The sequence below is a fragment of the Bos indicus x Bos taurus genome, chromosome 9, assembly GCF_003369695.1.
Source record: "Bos indicus x Bos taurus breed Angus x Brahman F1 hybrid chromosome 9, Bos_hybrid_MaternalHap_v2.0, whole genome shotgun sequence".
In the NCBI taxonomy this organism is placed as follows: Eukaryota; Metazoa; Chordata; class Mammalia; order Artiodactyla; family Bovidae; genus Bos; species Bos indicus x Bos taurus.
The window spans coordinates 3018802-3035986 of NC_040084.1; the positions used below are offsets into that span (position 1 = coordinate 3018802).

Below are 17185 nucleotides of genomic sequence, written 5' to 3' on the forward strand. Positions count from 1 at the left end.
AATGATCTCTGTTCATTTCCAAGGCAAACCATTCAATATCACAGTAATCCAAGTCTATGCTCCAAACATTAATGCTGAAGAAGCTGAAGTTGAACAGTTCTATAATGATCTACAAGATCTTCTAGAAATAACACCAAAAAAAGATGTTATTTTCATCATAGATGACTTGAATGCAAATGTAGGAAGTCAAGAGATACCTGGAGTAACAGGCAAGTTTGGCCTTGGAGTACAAATTGAAGCAGGAAAAAGGCTAACAGAGATTTGCTGAGAGAATGCATTGGTAATAGCAAACACCCTCTTTCAACAACCCAAGGGACTACTCTACACATAGATGTCACCAGATGGTCAATATTGAAATCACATTAATTACACTCTTTGCAGCCAAAGACGGAAAAGCTCTATAGAGTCAGCAAAAACAAGACTGGGAGCTGACTGTGGCCCAGATCATGAACTCATTATTGCAAGTTCAGTTCAGTCACTCAGTTGTGTCCAACTCTTTGCAACCCCATGAATTGCAGCATGCCAGGCCTCCCTATCCATCACCAACTCCTGGAGTTCACTCAGACTCACGTCTGTCGAGTCAGTGATGCCATCAGCCATCTCATCCTGTGTTGTCCCCTTCTCCTCCTGCCCCCAATCCCTCCCAGCATCAGAGTCTTTTCCAATGAGTCAACTCTTCACATGAGGTGGCCAAACTACTGGAGTTTCAGCTTTAGCATCGTTCCTTCCAAAGAAATCCCAGGGCTGATCTCCTTCAGAATGGACTGCTTGGATCTCCTTGCAGACCAAGAGACTCTCAAGAGTCTTTTCCAACACCACAGTTCAAAGACATCAATTCTTCGGTGCTCAGCTTTCTTCACAGTCCAACTCTCACATCCATACATGACCACAGGAAAAACCACAGCCTTGACTAGACAGACCTTTGTTGGCAAAGTAATGTCTCTGCTTTTCAATATGCTATCTAGGTTGGTCATAACTTTTCTTCCAAGGAGTAAGCATCTTTTAATTTCATGGCTGCAGTCACTATCTGCAGTGATGCAAGATTCACACTTAAATTGAAGAAAATTGAGATCATTCAGGTATGACCTAAATCAAATTCCTTACAATTATACAGTGGAAGTGACAAATAGATTCAAGGGATTAAATTTGATAAACAAAGTGCTTGAAGAACTATGGATGGAGGTGATGGAATTCCAGTTGTGTTATTTCAAATCCTAAAAAATGATGCTGTTAAAATTTTGCACTCAATATGCCAGCAAATTTGGAAACTCAGCAGTGACTAAAGGACTGGATAGGACACTTTTCACTCCAATCTCAGATAAAGGCAATACCAAAGAATGCATAAACTACCACACATTTACACTCATTTCACATACTAGCAAGGCAATGATCAAAATTCTCCAAGTTAGGCTTCCACAGTACATGAACTGAGAACTTCCAGATGTTCAAGCTGGATTTAGAAAAGGCAGAGTAACCAAAGATCAAATTGCCAACATCTGTTGGATCATAGACAAAGCAAAAGAGTTCCAGAAAAACATCTACTTCTGCTTTATTGACTATGACAATGCCTTTGGCTCTGTGGATCACAATAAACTGTGGAAAATTCTTCAAGGGATGGAAATACCAGACCACCTTACCTGCCTCTTGAGAAATCTGTATTCAGGTCAGGAAGCAACATTTAGAACTGGACATGAAACAATGTGCTGGTTTCAAATTGGGAAAGGCGTCTGTCAAGGCTGTGTATTGTAATCCTGCTTTTTAACCTGTACACAGAGTACATCATGCAAAATATTGGGCTGGATGAAGCACAAGCTGGAATCAAGATTGCCAGGAGAAATATCAATAACATCAGATATGCAGATGTCACCAGCCTTATGGCAGAAAGTGAAGAAGAACTAAAGAGCCTCTTGATGAAAGTGAATGAGGAGAGTGAGAAAGTTGGCTTAAAACTCAACATTCAGAAAACTAAGATCATGGCACCTGGTCCCATCACTTCATGACAAATAGTTTGTGAAATAATTGAAACAGTAACAGCTTTTATTTTGAGGGCTCCAGAATTACTTCAGATGATGACAGTGGACATAAAATTAAAAGATGCTTTCTCCTTGGAAGATAAGCCAGGACCACCTTAGACAGCATATGAAAAAGCAGAGACATTACTTTTCTGACAAAGTTCTGTCTAGTCAAAACTTTGTCTAGTAATCATGTATGGATGTGAGAGTTGGAACATAAAGTAAGCTGAATGTGGAAGAATTGAAATGTGGTGTTGGGGAAGACTCTTGAGAGTCCCTTGGACTGCAAAGAGATCAAACCAGTCCATTCTAAAGGAAATCAGTCCTGAATATTCATTGAAAGGACTGATGCTGAAATTGAAACTCCAACACTTTGGCCACCTGATGGGAAGAACTGACTCATTAGAAAGGACCCTGATGCTGAGAAAGATTGAAGGCAGGAGGAGAAGGGAACAACAGAGGATGAGATGGCTTGATGGCATCACCGACTCAATGGACATGAGTTTTAGCAAGCTCCAGGCATTGATGATGGTAAAGCCTGGCGTGCTGCAGTCCACTGTGTCACACAAAGTCAGATATGACTGAGAGATTTAACTAATTACACAAATTATTGGAAGCTATTTTATTTTTCACATAAGTCTTCCTGCTTTCATAAATTGCATCTTTCTTCCAATCACAGGTCAGACTAGCTTTGACTACTCAATTATTAAGAGAAATGTATCCTGTTAGTTTATGGTATCTAGGCTTTTCCTTTATAGAAACTTGGGGCGGGGGTGGATATCTGTTTTTTTTTTTTTTTTTTCTTTCTTTCTTTCTTTTTTTAAATTATTTTATTTTATTTTTTTCCGTTCTAGTTGGCCTGACTTGTTTTTGCTGAAACTTTCCTAACTTTTTGGAAAGAAGCTTAGTCCTACACAAAGAGACAAGGAGATATGCCTTCATAGAACTTACATCTCACCCTAATCTTGTCTGACAGATAAGAAATGAGAGACTCTTGTTGTCTGGGAAGTTGGACGTCAGCAGCTATTAATAGGAATCACAGAAAAGGAGGCTACAGGTATGGCTAGGGAAAATGCCAATATATTAAATTGGTGTCTATAAAAGGTCTCACTGAAGTCAAGCATGTGAGCAAAGGCCTAACAGAATGGAGAACTGCACAAACAAGACATTTAGGTCAAAATGTTCAATTCAAAGGCTTTGAAGCAAAACATGCCACAGTTCTTCTAGGGACTTCAAAGATTTTACCACTGTGCTTTAGAGGAAGCTAGAAAAAATAAGATTAATTGAACCTCTGATTAAATAATTACCTGCCCTTGCCCAGAAAAGTGTAATTATGTGAGCTTTCACATTCTTCTGTGTGTGTGTGTGATAGAGAAAGACAGAGAGAGAAAGGTGAAAAGACATTATGATTAGACTTTTTGATGTTGAGACCAAATTTAGAATGCTAAATTCTATCCCAGATACAAGTTGTACTAATTTAATTTTTAGAAAAGGCAGAGGAACCAGAGATCAAATTGCCAACATCCGCTGGATCATGGAAAAAGCAAGAGAGTTCCAGAAAAGCATCTATTTCTGCTTTATTGGCTATGCCAAAGCCTTTGACTGTGTGGATCACAACAAACTGTGTAAAATTCTGAAAGAGATGGGAATACCAGACCACCTGATCTGCCTCTTGAGAAGTCTGTATGCAGGTCAGGAAGCAACAGTTAGAACTGGACATGGAACGACTGGCTGGTTCCAAATAGGTAAAGGAGTTCATCAAGGCTGTATATTGTCACCATGCTTATTTAACTTTTATGCAGAGTACATCATGAGAAATGCTGGACTGGAAGAAACACAAGCTGGAATCAAGATTGCTGGGAGAAATATCAATAACCTCAGATATGCAGATGACACCACCCTTATGATAGAAAGTGAAGAGGAACTAAAAAGCCTCTTGATGAAAGTGAAAGTGGAGAGTGAAAAAGTTGGCTTAAAACTCAACATTCAGAAAACGAAGATCATGGCATCCGGTCCCAATCACTTCATGGGAAATAGATGGGGAAACAGTGGAAACAGTGTCAGACTTTATTTTTCTGGGCTCCAAAATGACTGCAGATGGTGACTGCAGCCATGAAGTTAAAAGACGCTTACTCCTTGGAAGGAAAGTTATGACCAACCTAGATAGCATATTCAAAAGCAGAGACATTACTTTGCCAACAAAGTTCCGTCTAGTCAAGGCTATGGTTTTTCCTGTGGTCATGTATGGATGTGAGAGTTGGACTGTGAAGAAGGCTGAGCGCCAAAGCATTGATGCTTTTGAACTGTGGTGTTGGAGAAGACTCTTGAGAGTCCCTTGGACTGCAAGGAGATCCAATCAGTCCATTCTGAAGGAGATCAGCCCTGGGATTTCTTTGGAAGGAACGATGCTAAAGCTGAAACTCCAGTACTTTGGCCACCTCATGCGAAAAGTTGACTCATTGGAAAAGACTCTGATGCTGGGAGGGATTGGGCGCAGGAGGAGAAGGGGACGACAGAGGATGAGATGGCTGGATGGCATCACTGACTCAATGGACGTGAGTCTGAGTGAACTCTGGGAGTTGATGATGGACAGGGAGGCCTGGCGTGCTTCGATTCATGGGGTCCCAGAGTCGGACACGACTGAGCGACTGATCTGATCTGATCTGATCTAAATTCTAATTTGAGATTTACATCAATGCAAATTTTCATGTCACCCTTGTTGAAAATAATTGTTAAAAAAAAGACAACTAATAAATGGAGTAGAAGATAAAAAATAATACAGATGGTAAAGTTAAACCAGTGGAACTTTAATTTTGTTGTTGTATGTTGGTTTGCCCATGAAGCCTTATAAGGACCTACACATAGATGAGATAAAACATAAATTGCATCATTCTATATGTACTCTTGAAATGGTTGTAAAAGAGAAACAAAAGACTGCATATCAAGCTCTGGGACATTTTCTTTAATGGTATTAATATAACAAGCAGCAACCAACAATTCTGTCATAGCATCATGAAGCTATAAAGTATTTGATAGAAAAAAACCAAAAATTTTGCTCCTATGTGCATTGACTATTAAAAATAAGGTTAAAGTTACTAGTAAATCACTGAATTTTAAGGAAAAAAAAATTTTGAAACATTACTGTGAGGCAATGTAAGCAGTATATAATTGCAAAGTGCCTATATTTTTACTTTATAATGTGCATATCAATCAAATTTCTAAATTTAGTGGCTGGCTGTCATTTATTTTTATAAACATAAAAATTACAGGAAGACTTTTTGCCATGAGCTAATAATTTCTTCAATTATTTATTTATACATAGTGATTATTAGAAATCTGACTCAATCGGGAAGTAACAATTATTTTATCATTAGGACATTTATATTATTAATACTGAGAATTTAGTTGACATTCTGAAGTACTCAATTAAAAATTCTTTATCAAATTCAATGACAAATTTCACCATACTATACCACTTCAATTTGAAAGAAAATGAATTGAAAATAGAAAAATGTAACTGCTGATGAAGAGCATGGCTTAGAATTAATAGGGTTCTGACCTATAGGGTTTTTTACCCTTAATATTGTTCAACCTGCTGCATTTAATATAAAGTTCTTAATATTTAAGTCATTATGGGATATGCCTCATATTACTTCAATTAAATGAATATTTAAAATAATTTTCTGACTATAATTTTTGTCCAATATGATTAATTGGAGTTTGAAAAGTGAAAGTGAAAGTTGCTCAGTCATGTCTGACTCTTTATGACCCCATGGACTGTATAGAATTCTCTAGGCCAGAATACTGAAGTGGGTAGCCATTCCCTTCTCCAGGGGATCTTTCCAACCCAGGAATCCAACCAGGATCTGCTCCACTGCAGGAAGATTCTTGACCAGCTGAGCTACCTGGGAAACAATTGGAGTTTACCACTGTCAAACTGTTGGTTTACTTCCTTTTAGACTACATACTGCTGCTGCTGCTGCTAAGTCACTTCAGTCGTGTCCAACTCTGTGTGACCCCGTAGATGTCAGCCCACCAGGCTCTCCTGCCCCTGGGATTCTCCAGGCAAGAACGCTGGAGTGGGTTGCCATTTCCTTCTCCAATGCGTGAAAGTGAAAAAGTGAAAGTGAAGTTGTTCAGTCGTGTCCGACTCTTAGCGACCCCATGGACTGCAGCCTTCCAGGCTCCTCCGTCCACGGGATATTCCAGGCAAGAGTACTGGAGTGGGGTGCCATTGCCTTCTCTGAGACTACATACACACCTATATAAAGAAAATGTCCAGAACTCACTGGTCATGAAAACTCTGATCAATCTTAATTGATCCAGGCTTAACCCAGAACCTCTCTGTGAATCCTCAAAACTTCTCATGTTACTCTTTGGTTCCCTGTTTCTCTGTCCCTATGTATATTAACTTGTACCTGGATCATGCAGGTCACCAACCTCAGATAATTCATTATTTCCATAAAAGCAATTCAAATATATTCAGGGAGATTTTATTCTTATTGAAGTATTATAATTTCTTAAATGATTGTAGAAATGGAAGACATCAGAAGCTGTATCGCCTTGTGTCAAATGACTCACCCTGTCTCTTGTTCTTTACGCTGCCTGATACACAAGGTCTCTTGATGTCTGAGCACTCTGGAGGATGAGTGCTGTAGGAGAAAAACTTCTACAACTGCTGACCTTTCCCACAAGCAAGAAGGTTCATAAACAAAATGCTAATATCATACAAATGTGTGTGTGTGTATATATATATAAACACATTCTAGTTAAACTAATGCAGATGGTTTTAATAAATATTCTAGTTGAACATTTTTCAAAAATCACAATATATTTCAAAAATATAGCCAATATTGGATGTGTTTTTTATTATATGGGTACATTACAATTTTTAGCAATTTTTTCACTTAAATTTGATTAGTTTTATTCTAAAGTAAGTAATAATACAGTGAATATTTCTTACTCATTTTATATAATTTTGTTTTATTGAGTTTTTTCTAGATTTTGAATGCTTATGGATTGAAAACCTTGGGCATATCCTATTAAATTGTCATGCAGTGGTTTTATATCAAGTTCTATTTTCCCTGTTTTCATATGAAAACTCTGTCTCATTCTTCCATGTGGAATGCAAAAGATACCAAAGATCCTGAGCAAAAGACTTTTGACTTATTGGACTTGATGGAGAGAGCGAAAGCTGGCCTGGGAGTGGAGAAGTACTGTCAGTGTGCAGGAAAACTTTCTGCCCAGGCCCCTAAATAAGGAGGTCTCCCTGGAAGTTCAGGGGAATGTCTCAGCTGAAAGCCCCATGCGGCTCAAAGAAAGAGGTTTGGAATGGCAAGAAAATGCATGTGAGCCTGGCTGAGAGGGATTTGGGACATGGCTGAGTGTCGACTACAATTCCTTCTAGGCAACTGAGGGGCACTGGCTGGGCACCCAGTCCAGGGTTGAACATTTCCCCTAGGAAGTCTGCCAAGAAATGCCTCCTAATACTCTAGTGGTGAGCTTGAGAAGTTATGTATAGAATTTTGGTCTAGGGCTAGACTTGCATTTCTCCTTAAGTATCCCTCTATATTTTTTTCATATATATATATATATTAATATGTATACACATATGTAAATACATATCTTTAGTATGTCCAAATTTATAATTCTCGTATTTTCCTCTATTGAAAATTGTATTAAAAACCATAAATTCCATATTTATACTTTAAAGTCTGTTTTACAATAAATTAATATGCATGTATGTATGCTTAGTCCCTTCAGACATGTCCAACTTTTTGTGACTCTATGAACTGTAGCCTGTCAGACTCCTCTGTCCATGGAATTCTACAGGAAAAAGTACTGTCAGTTCAGTTCAGTTCAGTTCAGTTGCTCAGTCGTGTCTGATTCTGTGTGACCCCATGAATCACAGCATGCCAGGCCTCCCTGTCCATCACCAGCTCCCGGGGTTTACTCAAACTCATGTGCATCGAGTCTGTGTTGCCGTCCAGCCATCGCATCCTCTGTCATCCCCTTCTCCTCCTGCCGCAAATCCCTCCCAGCATCAGGGTCTTTCCCAATGAGTCAAAACTTTGCAAGAGGTGGCCAAAGTATTGGAGTTTCAGCTTCAGCATCAGTCCTTCCAATGAACACCCAGGACTGATCTCCTTTAGAATGGAACGGTTGGATCTCCTTGCAGTCCAAGGGACTCTCAAGAGTCTTCAACACAGCAGTTCAAAAGCATCAATTCATTGGTGCTCAGCTTTCTTCACATTCCAACTCTCACATCCATACATGACTACTGGAAAAAACATAGCCTTGACTAGATGGACCTTTGTTGGCAAAGTAATGTCTCTGCTTTTGAATATGCTATCTAGGTTGGTCACAACTTTCCTTCCAAGTTCACCCATGTTTCTATCCACATGTACTCTTTTTCTTCCTAATAAACACTTTTTTTTTGCTTCACTGGTTTCCATCTTGTTGTAGAAATTTATTTCTACAAAGCTGATGTGCCAAGGCATTGTCACTGGCACTGGTTTCTGGTGGTCTAGTGGCTAGGTTTCAGTGCTCCCCCTGCGTGTGCTGACTTCTGTCTCTGGCTGGGGTACTGAAATCTTGCCTCAAGCTGCTGCAGGTTGAGGCCACCTAATATCACAATCAATTGGTTTTGCATCCTTTGCTCAGTGCAAGGCCATGAGGAGTCGTCTTTTTCTTTTCTTTTTTCTTTATTTCCCCAGCTTGTTTTTATTCCTTAGGAGTTTCAAATTTTTTTTTTAATTTTACTCTTCTGGTTAAATATATCTCTTTTTTAAATAAATTTTATTGAATAGCTAAAAAATATATGTAAATCAACTCTTCTTTACTGCTATTTTTTTGTATCTTTATATTTTATTTCTTTCACTTACTTTATTGGAATGATAACAATTTCTAGAAACATTTTGAATTGTGCATATCTTTGCCAATTTTAAGGGGAAAGCAAAAAGACTTTCACATGTACGTTTGAAGTTACCTTTAGATATTCTAGATAACCTCTATAAAACAAGTTCTCTTTTATTGCTAGTTTGCTTAGTTTGTATCATGAATGGTTGGTAGGTTTTGTCAATTGTTTTTTCTGAAGTTAATTAGAAGATCATATAATTTCTCTTTTGTAATCTGTTATATGGTGAAGAAAGCTGAGTGCCGAAGAATTGATGCTTTTGAACTGTGGTGTTGGAAAAGACTCTTGAGAGTCCCTTGGATTGCAAGGAGATCCAACCAGTCCATTCTGAAGGAGATCAGCCCTGGGATATCTTTGGAAGGACAATGCTAAAGCTGAAACTCTAGTACTTTGGCCACCTCATGCGAAGAGTTGACTCATTGGAAAAGACTCTGATGCTGGGAGGGATTGGGGGCAGGAGGAGAAGGGGACGACAGAGGATGAGATGGCTGGATGGCATCACTGACTCAATGGACGTGAGTCTGAGTGAACTCCGGGAGTTGGTGATGGACAGCAAGGCCTGGCGTGCTGCGATTCATGGGGTCGCAGAGAGTCGGACATGACTGAGCGACTGAACTGAACTGAACTGAACTGACATGGTGAAATATAGTAATTCATTTAGATTTCTTAATAAATATTGCATCCTTAGGAAAACTCTTTCTTGGGCTTGAAACATTTTGATCTACTTCTATATTCAAATTATTACTAAATATTTATATTAATACATTAATAAAGGATACTTAGACACAGAGAATGGATGTCTGGAAATAGGATGGGAAGGAGAGGGGATCAGATAAATTGGGAGATTGGGATTGACATATATACACTATCATGTGTGAGCAAATAGCTAGTGGAAAGTTACTGTATAGCATAGGGAGCTCGGCTAAGTGCTCTATGATGACATAGAGGGGTGGAATAGGGGGTGGGAGAGAGGTCTATGAGGGAGGGGATATATGTATACATATGGCTGATTCACGTTGTTGTACAACAGAAACTAACATAACAGTGTCACTTAACTATATCCCCATAAATAAAAAAAATTCATAATAATGAATTCTATTGAAACAATTAGATTGTACTTTTATTTCCTTATTACTATCAGAATTTAGCATCAGGTTTAATGTAGCCTCATAAAAATCAGTGATTTATTCCTTCCTCCTATATTGCTATTATTATTACTGAAGTAGTTTGTGTATAATTAACTATTTCTTCTTGGAATATTTGATATATGTCAGAACTGAAGCATTTGGTCTGGGAGCTTTCTAAGAAGGACAGTTTATTATTGTAAGTTTTATTAATTTGATATAGGACTAGACTATTCAGATTGTTTCTCCCTTCTTTTACTTTCAGTAAGCTTTTTTTTTTTCAAGATATTTTCACTCTGAATTCTCAACATAATATATATAAACATTTTCATAATATTATGTTATTAATCTGCATAGAATCTATCATTTTGCTTTCATATTCTTTTTTTTAATTTTATTTTATTTTTAAACTTTACAATATTGTATTGGTTTTGCCAAATATTGAAATGAATCTGCCACAGGTATATATGTGTTCCCCATCCTGAACCCTCTTCCCTACCCATACCATCCCTCTGGGTCGTCCCAGTGCACCAGCCCCAAGCATCCAGTATCGTGCATTGAACCTGGACTGGCGACTCATTTCATACATGATATTATACATGTTTCAAAGCCATTCTCCCAAATCTTCCCACCCTCTCCCTCTCCCACAGATCCATAAGACTGTTCTACACATCAGTGTCTCTTTTGCTGTCTCGTACACAGGGTTATTGTTACCATCTTTCTAAATTCCATATATATGCGTTAGTATACTGTATTGGTGTTTTTCTTCCTGGCTTACTTCACTCTGTATAATAGGCTCCAGTTTCATCCACCTCATTAGAACTGAGTCAAATGTATTCTTTTTAATGGCTGAGTAATACTCCATTGTGTATATGTACCACGGCTTTCTTATCCATTCATCTGCTGATGGGCATCTAGGTTGCTTCCATGTCCTGGCTATTATAAACAGTGCTGTGATGAACACTGGGGTACAGGTGTCTCTTTCCCTTCTGGTTTCCTCAGTGTGTATGCCCAGCAGTGGGATTGCTGGATCATAAGGCAGTTCTATTTCCAGTTTTTTAAGGAATCTCCACACTGTTCTCGATAGTGGCTGTATTAGTTGGCATTCCCACCAACAGAGTAAGAGGGTTCCCTTTTCTCCACACCCTCTCCAGCATTTATTGCTTGTAGACTTTTGGATCACAGCCATTCTGACTGGTGTGAAATGGTACCTCATAGTGGTTTTGATTTGCATTTCTCTGATAATGAGTGATGTTGAGCATCTTTTCATGTGTTTGTTAGCCATCTGTATGTCTTCTTTGAAGAAATGTCTATTTAGTTCTTTGGCCCATTTTTTGATTGGATCATTTATTTTTCTGGAATTGAGCTGCAGGAGTTGCTTGTATATTTTTGAGATTAGTTGTTTGTCAGTTGCTTCATTTGCTATTATTTTCTCCCATTCTGAAGGCTGTCTTTTCACCTTGCTAATAGTTTCCTTTGTTGTGCAGAAGCTTTTAAGTTTAATTAGGTCCCATTTGCTTATTTTTGCTTTTATTTCCAATATTCTGGGAGGTGGGTCATAGAGGATCCTGCTGTGATGTATGTCAGAGAGTGTTTTGCCTATGTTCTCCTCTAGGAGTTTTATAGTTTCTGGTTTATGTTTAGATTTTTAATCCATTTTGAGTTTATTTTTGTGTATGGTGTTAGAAAGTGTTCTAGTTTCCTTCTTTTACAAGTGGTTGACCAGTTTTCCCAGCACCACTTGTTAAAGAGTTTGTCTTTAATCCATTGTATATTCTTACCTCCTTTGTCAAAGATAAGGTGTCCATATGTGCGTGGATTTATCTCTGGGCTTTCTATTTTGTTCCATTGATCTATATTTCTGTCTTTGTGCCAGTACTATACTGTCTTGATAACTGTGGCTTTGTAGTAGAGCCTGAAGTCAGGTAGGTTGATTCCTCCAGTTCCATTCTTCTTTCTCAAGATAGCTTTGGCTATTCAAGGTTTTTTATATTTCCATACAAATTGTGAAATTATTTGTTCTAGCTCTGTGAAGAATACCGTTGGTAGCTTGATAGGGATTGCACTGAATCTATAAATTGCTTTGGGTAGTATACTCATTTTCACTATATTGATTCTTCCAATCCATGAACACGGTATATTTCTCCATCTATTAGTGTTCTCTTTGATTTCTTTCACCAGTGTTTTATAGTTTTCTATGTATAGGTCTTTAGTTTCTTTAGGTAGATATATTCCTAAGTATTTTATTCTTTCTGTTGCAATGGTGAATGAAATTATTTCCTTAATTTCTCTTTCTGTTTTCTCATTATTAGTGTATAGGAATACAAGGGATTTCTGTGTGTTGATTTTATATCCTGCAACTTTACTATAGTCATTGATTAGTTCTAGTAATTTTCTGATGGAGTCTTTAGCGTTTTCTATGTAGAGGGTCATGTCATCTGCAATTCTTGATGTTGGTGATTTCTGAACTCTCACTTTCTTTCATCAAGATGTTGAATGATTTACACATTTTGTCAATCTTTTGGATACACAAATATTGTCTTTATTAATTATATTTGGGGTTGGTTACTAATTCACTAAGTTATGCATATATCTTAATATGTTGCACCTTCTAGCTGCATTATGTTTATTGTGTTGCATTTAGAGCTTCAAATAACAGAAGACTAGAATACAATTAAATTTCTTTTTTCTTTTCTAGTATAAGAATTAAAGCATTTTAAAAATCCCCTATAAGTACAAATTTAGCAACATCACACCCACTTTTATATTAAGTGATTTTTAACACTTATTGAGTTGGTCTAACATTTCCTTCAGTTTTTAAAGTAAAAATAAAATACACATTTTTCATTTTCACCAATAACTTTATTGAACAACGTATTCATTGATTTGTTCCACTGCTGCTGCTGCTGCTGCTAAGTCAATTCAGTTGTGTCCGACTCTGTGCGACTCCATGGACAGCAGCCCACTAGGCTCCTCTGTCCACAGGATTCTCCAGGCAAGAATACTAGAGTGGGTTGCCATTTCTTTCTCCATTTGTTCCAGCATCTCCTGGCACTGTTTCAGGTGACTTCATAGTTCCAACTTATTTTTTTTTTTTATTTTTTTTAAGCTTGTTGAGTAAGGAACTGTTCCAGTTTCCTTTCACAATCTTACAGAGAATTGAATTTTTTTTCCATTAAGAGAAATTTTGAAAAGACATGATAAATATACACCAAAACTTATAATGTCTAATGAATACAGTTGATGAATCAACTTCCCAGCCAAGTTGTAACAGGCTTTGCCTGATCAACAAGGAAATATATAGTCTTGCTTTATCCTGCTGGAATATTATGCATTTTCTGTTGACTAATTCCAGAAAGTTTTCATCAAGTCCTGCTTTCAGTTGGTCTATTTCGGAGCAGGACTTGTGGAAATTAGTTGTTTGGTTTTCTGGAAGGAGCTCATAGTAGAGGACTCCCTTCCAACTGCACTGTACACATCACCTTCTTTGAATGAAGATCAGCTTTTGGTGTGGTTGGTGGTGATTCACTTCACTTGCCCCATGATCTCTTCTATCCCACATTATTACATAACATCTATTTTTTATCTCCCATCGTGATTTGTTTTGCCTTTGCTTGTTTGTTTAGATTTATTTATTTTTCATTGGAGGATGATTGCTTTACAATATTGTGTTTGTTTCTGCCATACATCAATATGAATCAGCCATAGGTAAATGTATGCCCCCTCTCTCTTGAGCCTCCCTGTCACCTCCCACCCCATTCTGCCTCTGTAGGCTGTCACAGGAAAATGAAATGTTTTTTGTTATGTTTAGGTAGAGAATTGCATGGAGGAATATGGTAAAGAAGTTTTTTCTTTTCTCTTAACTTATGTGAAACCCAAATATCAAAAGAATGAACATAACCAAACTGATGCAAATAGTTTTCAACAAGTGATTTCGCTATCTTCAGTATGTTGGCAATCTCCTGTGTGATATAAGATTGATTGTTCTCATTTAATATCTGGAATTGTTTGCTATCAACTTCAAACTACCCGACCATGGAGAATTGTCCAGTGAGAAATCTCCATCAAGAAACTTAACAAAACACGTGCACATTCAAGCAGTCACAGAACCTTCCCCATACACTGCAGAAATCTTTTTTTGTGTATGTGTTTCAGTTGCATTTCTAATTTTCTTGAAATAATAAACATGATATGCCTAAAATATTGCTTTTTTTCATCTCCAATATTAAAATGGCTAGACAAAAATTGATCAATTTTGATACTTTTTTGAATGCATGCTGATATGACAGCTGTCACAATACAATCTAAAAAATATAATTTCAAATGAAAGTAAAGACAGCTAAGCACTACTACATTCATCTTACAGAAGGAAAATAAAATTGAATAATGCTTTTGGCTAACACAATATTTGAGATATTTTATGATTTCCCTTGTGACTTTTAAATTTGTACCATTTGATAGTTACAAGTAGATTTTAAATTTTAGAAATACTTGGTGATTTTTCACATTTTAAAAAAACTGTGGTCAGAGACTATACTTGCAATTTCAAACTTTTAATGTATTGAAACTTGTTTATGCCCAAGGATAGAGTCCATCTGGGTGGGTATCCTGTCTGGTGTTGAGAAAAATAACGATCTTCAGCTGTGGGTGGCTTGTGTTCTAATAGTAGATGAGTGGATTTTGAGTGTCATTCAGACCTTGTGTATCCAAAATTTTTATGTATGTGTTCTAGCAACTACTGAAGGAAAATAATTCAGATCTGAATTACAGTCAGTTTTGCTTATTCTCCTTTGTCAATTTCTGTGCATGTCTTTGAAGTTCTGTTATTAAATTTATACTTTTCCTTGATTAGTTATGTTGAAATGATATCCTTTATCTTTAATATTTAGTTATGTTGAAATGATATCCTTTATCTTTAATATTTCCTTACACTGAAATTTATTAACAACATTCCATCAGTATTCCTTTGAACATCCGTGTGGTAGTTTGAACATTCTTTGTCATTACCTTTGTTTGGGATTGATTTGAAAACTGATTTTTTCCAGTCCTGTGACCAGTGCTGAGTTTTCCAAATATGCTGGTATATTGAGTGCAGGAATATATTTATTTATTATAAATAAGAAGGGGAATAATTCATATCTTTTCTTAAAATATTATAACTCATCAAATACTCTCTGAAATTGGACACATTCCAAAGCTATTAATGCAATCGCCAAAGCAGAAAAAATATCAGTTACAGAATTCCAAAATTATTATAATAATAAAATGCATTTATATATATATTTCTTTTCTAATACATTGATATTAAATATAATAAAATAATGTTGATCCCACCATATATATATCTATTATATAATCTGACCAATGCACTTAGAAATGTGTGTCAAATTTAATATTAAATTAATTTAAACATACATTATTTCAAAACTCACTACAACCAAAGTTGGATCATTAATGGATATGGAAAAATACAAGTTTGAATATTAATATAATGTTATACATATTATCCTCATCATTATCTAAATTTGAACCACATGGGAAGGTCAATAATATTTCTTTCTTGCCAATATTTTATCTAATTGAATCACTATATTTAAAGTAGAATTACTGAAGAAAAAGAATAAAGCAAATTCTGCAAGGTGATAAAAAGTACAGATAAATTTCTTAAAGGAAAAGTTCAAATTATATTTACAGTCAATAATGTACCAATAATTGTTGAGGCATTAGAAAAGGTGAGATCTCCCAGAGAAAGTTGGTGGTGGAGGAAGAAAAACTTATAAAAGTCAAGGATAAATACTCAGAATCTATCCTGAACCAAAAAAGGAATCAAAATCCAAAACATAAATAGGATCATATGAACGAAATTCAAACTGAAGTGGTAGAAGCATTTCAATTAGACAATTTCCTAATTGTCTAAGGAGATTGTAGATACATTTTAAAGAAAAAATAAATGGTGATATATTCTTTATACTGAATATAAAGATATATGTTGGTATGTGTAGTGCTTGCAAGTAAGAGTTCTGTAGTCAGAGTACTTTCATACCTCCCTTCATCCATCTCTATCGATGAATGCTAACTTTAGGAGATATTCAAAACATAAAGCCCATTTAATTTTATTTTTCACTATTTTTATAAAATGAAATGGGATTTGTGTGATGATCAAATGAGGTAATATTCATAAATTGTACAATATCACATTAAATGTATTATAGGTATTAACTAAATATTTTATTTTTTGCTATATATTGTTGTATAGTAACATTATTATATTTAGTACATGTTTGTAAAAGTATACATATAAATGTGTCCGTGCTCCATTCCATAAGTTGATTTCACATGTTTTTCAAGACATTTTATTGAAATAATTTATAAAACAGAAAAGTAGAGAAATTAATAAAATAAACAACAAGATCTTGTAATCCTTATTCACCAAAAGTTAACTTTTAAAAAATAAACCATTAAAGATATGTTGGAATTTCTGACTGCCCCATTTCACTCTCCAACCTATCCCTCTAGGCTGTCTTTCTAATAAAGCCAGTGAGTATAAATAACTTCCATGGGTGTGTTCACAATTTTGCTATAGATTATTGTGATCATAGCAAATATGGATTTAATTGGCATCAAAAATTTAATTAATAATTATCATCCTGTATATATATAATTTTAATAATATTTTTATTTCCTCCTCCAGGGTATCTTCCAGGCAAAGGGACTGAATCTGCATGTCCTATGTCTCCTGCATTGACAGGCACATTTTTTACCACTAGTGTTACCTGGGAAATCCTATAAGTTTTAAAACATGACCACAATTTTGATCATTCTTTATCATTCTGTGATATGATCATGCTATGACAAATTGATCTATTCTCTTATTCATAGGCTTTAGTTTGATCTACATTTGGAGTGAAAATTTTTATACATCTCTATTAGTACAAATTTGATTACTTCTCCAACAGACCTAGGTAAAAATGGAATTTCTGAGTTGTGGGATATGCCTAACTAATGTAGCACACATACTCTGTGTTTTTAAAGTCAATTCAAAAACTATCCCCCCAAATAATATGTTTTATGCCCTAAAAACTACCAGGCTAACTTTATTCCCCAGCTTGTTCAAGAGCTTGAGGCATTGGTAA

The 17185-nt window shown here is 36.1% G+C and overlaps 1 protein-coding gene across 1 annotated transcript in view; it reads right to left on the reverse strand.

Moving 5' to 3' along the window:
• The window catches only part of EYS (eyes shut homolog), a 284045-nt gene that overhangs the window by 26629 nt on the left and 240231 nt on the right, over positions 1 to 17185 (reverse strand).